The 9,667-nt window shown below is 45.1% G+C and overlaps 1 non-coding gene across 1 annotated transcript; it reads right to left on the bottom strand.

Moving 5' to 3' along the window:
- Positions 1-8,298: 8,298 nt before the first annotated feature.
- Positions 8,299-8,380, bottom strand: trnas-gcu (transfer RNA serine (anticodon GCU)). The gene has a single exon. It is a non-coding gene; the product is annotated as a tRNA-Ser (tRNA).
- Between the last annotated feature and the right edge of the window lie 1,287 nt (positions 8,381-9,667).

Below are 9,667 nucleotides of genomic sequence, written 5' to 3'. Positions count from 1 at the left end.
CAGCCAATGCTCGACGTATGCTACTGCCTTTCATGTAATCCACTGGGCGGATTCATGTGCAGAATCTTGTCAAAGACCTTCTGAAAATCGAAGTGCACAACATCCACCGATTCTCATTTGTCCATCCTGCTTGTTACTTCCTCAAATAATTCCAGCGGGTTTGCAAGGTTCCATAAGGAAAACTATTTTGTCACGTGCCTTCGATTATTCTGAAACCGCTTCCTTAACAATCTACTCCAAAATTTTCCTAACCACTTAGGTCTAATTATAGAGCTAACTACCCTACAATTTCCTTTCTGAAGCTTCCCTCCCTGCCTGAAGACTGAAGTGTCATTTGGTATTCTCAGTCCTCTGCAACTATGCCAGAGTATATTAATATTTGAAAGATGATTACTAAAGCACCCACAATGCCGTTAGTCGCCACTTTTAAAACTCTGGGGAGTCTTCCCGTCATTTCAAGGTGACCGATCTACCTTCAGACTGATTAGTTTCTCAAGCAGCTTTTCCTTACTCAAAGCAACCGCCCTCACTTCTGCCCTGGACACCCTCGAACTCTCAGCACACTGTCAGTGTCTTCGACAGTAAAGACTGGTGCAAGATACTTGTTCAGTTCCTCCGCCATTCCCTTGAATCCAGTTATTATCTCTACAGCGCTATTTCCCAGCAATGTTTACACTCCCCTGTTTTTACTATATATATGAAACCGAAAAAACTGGATGATTGTTGATATTATTGGCGTGATACCCTTCATATTTAATCACTCCATCCCCTCTCCTCTTATGACCATCTCCAACGGAATCCCACCACCATGCATATCTTCAATTCACGTCCCCCCCACCCCCCCGCCACTTTCTGTTTTCGGCGGGGATCGCTCCCCACGCGACTCCTTTATCCATTCATCCCTCCCCACAGATCGCTCTCCTGGAGCTTATGCTTACAAGCGGAGCAAGTGCTACACCTGCCCCTACACCTCCTCCCTCAGGGCCTTAAAAAGTCCTTCCAGGTGAGGTGGGATGTACCTCACAGAAACTTCGCGCGTTGTAACTGTTCATCCATGCTCTTGTGCTAATTATAATAATAAATTCAACTTCAGCTTTGTCCCTTATATCGATATTTAAAACATCGCCCATGTACCGATCGAAGCGCCTCTTCAATGCTCCCAGTGAAGCTGACTCAACCACGTTCCCTGGCCTCATTCCTGATGCTCAGCGCCTTCTAAATCTTTGCCCACTCAGCCTGAACCTGCGCCACTCATTTTGGACACACCCACACAACAAAAAATCTGTCAGCGACCGCCTTATATGTAACTGTAAACATTCCAATAGCTTTCATTCCCATTCATCTACGTTCAAAGGCATAAACACTCAGCCTGGCCAAATTCATCCCATAATTCTGTCCCTCTAGACCAAGTAACATCCTTATAAAGCCATTCTACAATACGACCAGTCTAATCATTTTATTCCAACAACAGAGTGAGCAAAACTCTCTTGTTTCAGTTACTGAGGAAGATTGTGAGAAAAAGAGAGGCCTGATGATGATGGGCCATTGTACGGGTGGAAATTGTCGTGGGAGAGAGCACATCACACATTGGGTTCAACATTACAGTATGGGGTTTGATCCTGCGTATGCATGCCCGCGCTCCCTCAATATCTATTATATTCCTGTATGCACATCCCAGAGTCCAACATGGGCACTCTGCTGATGTGGGGGAGTTTGTCCTGTGCACGGTCATTTTCCACAGGAAATGTTGCCATTATATTCCTAGGAACTCAGCTGGTATCTGCAGCTGTCGTGGGCCTTCTTTACACATGGAGATAGTTCCTCAAAATTCAGCTCAATCCTTATTCAAAGGGTGGCTGCGTAATTCCATAAGGAGAGATGGGAAGAGATAATATGACGGCCACTTGAAAGGGGCGTGGTTAAAGGAGCTGGTGCAGATCACAAACACAGGCTGGTTCTGGTTTGCTTGAATGGGCTGTACTTGCGTGATTACATTAATTCAAATTGATTATAAATTCCTTCCCCAGGACGCAGCCCATTGCCACAGTTGATCCAGTTAAGATCTTTCTTCATGCATTTTGAATTTCTTGCTGCCTATTGTACAGTGTAGCTTTCACAGGTCATTTCCCAATCAGAATCAGATATATTGTCACTGACCTGTCTGTCGTGAAAGTATTTGTTTTGCGGCAGCAGTACTTACCGATGTGGTGTTTGTTACAGGAAGTTGTCAGACTGAGAAAGATGGCGTCAGCATGGGAAAGACAGAGACAACATCTGGTGACAAGTTACAAGAACACTGAGCACCATGGAGACACGAGACACTCCAGATACGGAAACCTGGATCAAACATAACTTCTGATGCAATATGTCAGCATGTCAGGCAACTACTGTGTGCGGGGGAATGGACGGTGAATATTTTGTGTCCAGCCTCTTCCCCAAGCCTTTGAACAACCAATATAAATGAGACTGAGGTGAAAGAGGGACGATGGGCTGGGGAAGGCGTGAATTCCCTCTTGGATATTACTGCTGCCCAGCCCTGTTCAATTTATCATCCTGAAGGTAAATCCCCCAAAACTTCCCTCCAAGTCCCTGTGTTCCGAGTTTATCACCCGGGATCTCTCTTTCACTTTAGACAGGAACATAATAAAACAAGTGCAGCAGTCGGCGATTCAGCCCCTCAAGACAGTCCTAACAGTCGATACTATCCATGGATCTTTACCATCTCTCAACTTCTCTCCTGTACCAGGCCCCATTGTTCTAAATTCCCAGTCTTTGAAAATGTATCCCCTTCCTTATTATGTACAGCCAGTGATCCAATCTCAGCGAACCTCTAAGGGAGAGAATTCCAGATATTCACTCTTTTCCACGAGAGGAAATTGCGATATACCTCAGTTGTCAATCGGCCTCATTATGTCCGCTTGTTGAAAGCTCTATTGCAAGTGGATACATATCCCTTGGGTGGGTTAAGTGGAGATTACACGGAATCCTCGTGTTCACAGATAGTTAACTCGGATATTCCAGTTTCCTCCAACATCCCAAATATATCTGTGATTTCGGTTTGTTTTATGTGTCGCTTTAAATGCAGGTGAGCGGTAGACTGTGCATGAGAACAAATGGGAATGTAAAGGGAATATGAAGGGCTGGGCATATTTAGTTTTAAAATAGACTTTGATGGCTGGAAAAAACTTTCAAAGGCATAAACACTCAGCCTGGCCAAATTCATAATTTTGACCCTCGAGACCAAGTAACATCCTTATAAAAGTGAGCAAAACTCTCTTGTTTCAGGTACTGAGGAAGATTGTGAGAAAAAGAGAGGCCTGATGTTGATGGGCCATTGTACGGGTGGAAATGGTCGTCGGTGAGAGCACATCACACACTGGGTTCAACATTACAGTATGGGGTTTGATCCTGCGTATGTATGCCCGCGCTCCCTCAATATCTATTATATTCCTGTACGCACATTCCAGAGTCCAACATGGACACTCTGCTGATGTGGGGGAGTTTGTCCTGTGCACGGTCATTTTCCACAGGGAATGTTGCCATTATATTCCTAGGAACTCAGCTGGTATCTGCAGCTGTCGTGGGCCTTCTTTACACGTGGAGATAGTTCCTCAAAATTCAGCTCAATACTTATTCAAAGGGTGGCTGCGTAATTCCATAAGGAGAGATGGGAAGAGATAATATGACGGCCACTTGAAAGGGGCGTGGTTAAAGGGGCTGGTGCAGATCACAAACACAGGCTGGGTCTGCTTTGTTTGAATGGGCTGTACTTGCGTGATTACATTAATTCAAATTGATTATAAATTCCTTCCCCAGGACGCAGCCCATTGCTACAGTTCCTTAAGATCTTTCTTCATGCATTTTGAATTTCTTGCTGCCTGTTGTACATTGTACTTTTCACAGGTCATTTCCCAATCAGAATCAGATATATTGTCTCTGACATGTCTGTCGTGAAAGTATTTGTTTTGTGGCAGCAGTACTTACCGATGTGGTGTTTGTTACAGGAAATTGTCAAACTGAGAAAGATGGCGTCAGCATGGGAAAGACAGAGACAACATCTGGTGACAAGTTACAAGAACACTGAACACCATGGAGACACGAGACACTCCAGATACGGAAACCTGGATCAAAAATAACATATTGATGCAATATGTCAGCATGTCAGGCAACTACTGTGTGCGGGGGAATGGACGGTGAATATTTTGTGTCCAGCCTCTTCCCCAAGCCTTTGAACAACCAATACAAATGAGACTGAGGTGAAAGAGGGACGAAGGGCTGGGGAAGGTATGAATTCCTTCTTGGATATTGCTGCTGCCCAGCCCTGTTCACTTTATCGTCCTGAAGGTAAATCCTCCAACCCTTCCCTCCAAGTCCCTGTGTTCCGAGTTTACCACCCGGGATCCCTCTTTCACTTTAGACAGGAACATAATAAAACAGGTGTAGCTGTCTGCGATTCAGCCCCTCAAGCCAGTCCTAACAGTCGATACTATCCCTGGATCTTTACCATCTCTCAACTTCTCTCCTGTTCCAGGCCCCAATTGTTCTAAATTCCCAGTCTTTGAAAATGTATCCCCTTCCTTATTATGTACAGCCATTGATCTAATCTCAGCAAACCTCTAAGGTAGAGAATTCCAGATATTCACTCTATTCCACGAGAGGAAATTGCGATATACCTCAGTTGTCAATCGGCCCCATTATGTCTGCTTGTTGAAAGCTCTATTGCAAGTGGATACATATCCCTTGGGTGGGTTAAATGGAGATTACACGGAATCCTCGTGTTCACAGATATTTAACCCGAATGTTCCAGTTTCCTCCAACATCCCAAATAGGTGTGTGATATCGGTTTGTTTTATGTGTCGCTTTAAATGCAGGTGAGCGGCAGACCGTGCATGAGAACAAGTGGGAATGTAAGGGGAATATGAAGGGCTGGGGCATATTTAGTTTTAAAAAGAGCCTATTTTCGTGCTGTGTGCTTCTCTGCCTCCGGTTGTGTCTTCTCAGGTTCTGTCCTGTTCAAATAGGTCACCCCTCACTCTGTAATCTTTGGCCTTTTGTGATAAGAGCACACCTTTGATCCAGGAATTCGCTGAGGTGATATGTTCTGGACAGTCAACGTGAACGTATTCTCCCTTAAATAGGGAATTTAGAACCGTATATAGTAGTCGAGGTGTGTCTGTGTTAATACTCTGCACAGTAGTATTTCTAAACTCTAGCCCTGTTGTAATAAATACCACAGTGTTATTTGCTGCGTTAACAGTTTGATGCACCATCATACTAACTTTTCTATATCTCACACGCAAGGACATCTCAATCCCTTTGAATTTCACTTCCGTGCAATATTCTCCACTTGATGCTTCTTCCCTCACATTTTCAATCTCTAACCTGCATGTGCAGAATTTTCATTTGCTCTTTCTATCTATCAGTACACAAGTCCAAATTTCCGCATTGCAACCGGCCCTCTCACCTCCTTTCAGGTTACCAGCAAGGTTGGATACACTCTCTAAGTCATGCTTACAAGTGGAAATACAGACGATGTCCGTGTCGGGTACTGACTAACCGAAGTGACGAAACCCGAGCGCGAGGCCGTGTCGAAGTAACAGAGAGCGAGAAATGACCCAAGGTTTGGTCCATTTAAGAAACTGGACAGATCGAAGTGGTCCGTTGTCGGAGTCGCAGGCGAGGGACTGTTCGGCTCTGCTCGCTTCTCCGCGGGGCTTGCTCGTTTCTGTGGCCTGCAACTGGTGGATTCTTGTCCGGCAGCAGTGATGCCTGACTTTGTGACCTTTAGTTGTGAATACTGTTTTCGTGCTTTTATTTTTGAACGATCTCTCTCTCTCTCTCTCTCTCTCTCTCTCTCTCTCTCTCTCTCTCTCTCTCTCTCTCTCTCTCTCTCTCTCTCTCTCTCTCTCTCTCTCTCTCTCTCTCTCTCTCTCTCTCGCTCTCCACACTGGGTGTTTGACTGTCCTCTTTTGTTTTAATGAGTTTCATTAGGTTTTTTTTTCCGCCTGTACGGAGACGAATTCCAAGGCTGTATAAAGTCTGCCCACTCTGATAATAAATTAAAGGACAGACGCAGAGAGAGCGAAAAAGCGAAACTATTCGCCATCGCATGTTTTGTCGACATTTACGCCAACCCTCTTGCCCCCAAGATACTGTGGAGGCACTTGTAGTGGTCCTTCGAGAATCACAATATTTTCGAATAGTATCGGAAGCGTATTTCACTCTTTAAGAAGGGAAGGAAGCAAAAGGGAGAACATCAGCCTGACCTCAGTGTTTGGAGCGATGTTGCAGTTCTTTATTAACGATGAAGTTTTGCGGCACTTCGAGGCACACAATAAAATAGGCCAAACTCAGCACGATTTCCTCAAGGAGCAATCTAGCCTGACAAATTGTTTGGAATTCATTGAGGAAATAACAGGCAGAATAAACAAAGGAAAGACACTAAATTTTGCTTACTGGAATTTCAGTACTCGTTCACAAAGCGCAGCGCACACGTCTGATAAACAAAAGATAACCGCCCCTCATGATACAGCAGAGATACAGACATAGATCGACGAATGGCTATCTGGGTGGAGGCAAACAGTGAGAATAAAGATGACTTGGCTATCGGTTACTAGTCGGTATTAGGGCTGCACCTTTTCACAGTATATGTCAGTAATCGGGATGACGTAATTGGTGGCTTTGCGGCAAAATCTGAGGAAAATCCAAATATCGGTTAAAAGGTAGGTTGTCTTGGGAAAGCAGAAAGTGTGCGGAAGACCTTGGGCAGATGACGAGACGGGCAATGAAGTGGCAGATGGACTATACTGCAGGGAATTGTATGGAAATGCACTGAGCTCGAAGTAATCAAGGCGAAGACTATTTTCTAATCGGGACAAATCAGCAAAGAAGAGATGTGACATGAGTTCGGAGACCCAGTGCGGACTCTCTAAAGTTTCATTGCCAGTTTGACGCGGTAGTGAGGAAGGTAAATGCAATGTCAGCGTTTATTTCGAAAGAAATAGAAAATAAAAACAAATATGTAATGCTGAGTCTTTGTTAGGTTTCGGTGAGACCGCAGTTGGAATATGGTGAACGGTTTGCGTCCCTTATCTAAAACGGATGTGCCGCCAAAGGTCAGAGTACAGAGGTCGGTCAGGAGACTGATGCCAGGAAGAGAAGAGCTATATATGAGGAATATTTTAGCACCCTGGGCCTTGGTCGCTGGAATGTGGAAGAATGAGACTGGGATCTCATTGAAATCAATCGAATATTATCAGGCTGAATTAGAATGGACATGGAAAGTATTTTCATGTAGTCCTAGACTCGATGGCCAGCGGGCACAAACTCAAATAAGGGCGTCCAATTAGAAAAGGGACAAGAAGCAAATTCTGTAGCCAGAATGTTATGAATTTGTGGAATTTATTGCCACGGAAAGCCGTGAAGGGCAAGTAATTGGGTACATTTAAAGTGGAGGTTGAAGAAATGGACAGGTAGTAAGGGAGTCAACTGTGTCGAGGAGAAGGCAGGGGAATGGAGTTGAGAAGAGTGATATGTATGACCAAAAGACATAGGAGCAGAATTAGGCCATCTGGCCCATCGAGTCTGCACCGCCATTCAATCGTGGCTGATCCTTTTTTTTCTCTATTCTCATGAACTCCAGTTCCCAGCCCTCTCCCCGTAACCTTTGGTGTTATGTCCAATTAAAAACTTATCAATCTCTGCCTTAAATACACCCAACGACCTGGCCTCCACAACTGGATGTGGCAATGAATTTCACAAATTCACTACCCTTTGTCTAATGACATTTCTCTCCAACTCTGTTTTGAAAGGGCACCCCTCTTTCCTGACGTTGTGCCCCCCTGTCCTAGACTCTCCCACCATGGGAATCCCCCTTTCCACATCTACTCTGTCTAGTCCTTCCAATATTCGAATAGTTTCAATGAGATTCCCCTCTCACCCTTCTAAATTCCGGCGAGTACAGTCCCAGAGACATGAATCATCCTTGTGAACGTCCTCCTGACTCTCCCCAATGTTAGTGCATATTTTTTTAAACTGAGGGACCCAAAACTGTTCACAATACTCAAGGTGAGGCCTCAGCCTTGATGGAATGTCGGAGATCGGTGAGCCGAATAGCCTAATTTTGCTCCTATATCTTGTGGTATCGCGGCCAAATTTGGTGAGAAATTAATGATGAATATTGCTTTTCATGATTCGCGTAACAAACCGTCTGGCGTCCCTGTGACAAAATCTGGATGTTTTAAAGTGACAGTGTTAAAGGTGGTCCCCCACCCCCCCCCCCCCCGATAAATATCGGGACGACGAGGATGGGATTCGAACCCACGCGTGCTGAGCACAATGGATTAGCAGTCCATCGCCTTAACCTCTCGGCCACCTCGTCTGCTTAAGGTTCACACATTTATGTTCAGATTCTCTGCCGATTTGCTTTGCTTGCCGTGCTTGCCAGAATTCATGGAAGTGGATAAGGACAGTTTAGAGAAATATGTGCCAACCACAGGAAACAGGGAAATAAATTTTCAATAGCTTTGTTATCATATTGTTCGACTTAATGTAAACAGATATTACAGGAATTTGCCATCTGGTTCGACAATGACGATATTCCGTGTATTGGGCAAATGCAATAACCCGATAACTACCGCATTGGAACGCGCTGAAGGCAACGTCCGCATTTGCGCAGCCGCTGATCGGAACACCCTAACGCTGAACCGACACAAACACATGGCCGCCCGGTTCTGGAATACCAAACCAACGGCTGAAATAGCTATAAAGAAATCAAGTTCGCTGTCAATAATGTATTGAATGTGGTGGACCATTGTCACTGATTCCAATACCAGAATATAACTGCTGCAAAAGACAGTGGTGTGTGCCTTTGACAATTCCTTTCTGTGTGACAGAAATGGAATACTGAGCAACCCAAAGCAGAATGCATGGAGAGATATTGGCACAACAATGGTCGAATGCTCACCTGGGATGAAATCACTGCAGGCGAGTACTTTTAGCTCGGTCAAGAAATCATTTTACAGGTGGAAACTCCTTGCAGCAGTCAGCATGTTCCCCATTTCCCCCTTGGCCTTTCTAACAGAATACGGCCGTGTGGCCTAATGGATAAGGTGTCTGACTTCGGTGCTTGACTGGTGGAGGTCATCAGAAGATTGCAGGTTCGAGTCTTGCCACGGTCTTTTTGACAAACTGGTGGATTCTGTTCACTCCCTGCAGCATGATTGTCCGCGTGGGGATTAATAGGAGTACTCCACCCCCGGGGAAAACGTAATGCCTCGTCTTCGTTGTACGCAACATATAATATTATGTGTCTAGTCTGTGAAGTATTTCTGCAGACACTTTCATAAACAATTTGCTGGAGCTTCTCAGACCTTCGGGAGGAGCTGCTGCTGGGAAGGTGAAGTTTATTTCACATTCAGCTCCGTCTCCGAGCAGATCTTATCGGCAAGAATTCACCACCCAGCACTGAGGGTGATTTCTTCCGGTTCCAACCCTCCTGCTCTCGGACACAGCACGCTAGTTATCTGCCTGTTGTGGAATGTCTTCATCACTAATTCCCGAGCAGACATCAACCGCCTCAACATCAGGAATCTTCACCGCTTCTCGAACCTTACCCCCACTGAATTTACTGCCCTCTAATCTCTCAGCACCGGTCCCAAAGTTACCA

The sequence above is a fragment of the Hemitrygon akajei genome, unplaced genomic scaffold (assembly GCF_048418815.1).
Source record: "Hemitrygon akajei unplaced genomic scaffold, sHemAka1.3 Scf000053, whole genome shotgun sequence".
In the NCBI taxonomy this organism is placed as follows: domain Eukaryota; kingdom Metazoa; phylum Chordata; class Chondrichthyes; order Myliobatiformes; family Dasyatidae; genus Hemitrygon; species Hemitrygon akajei.
This window is presented reverse-complemented; position numbering and strand designations above follow the sequence as displayed.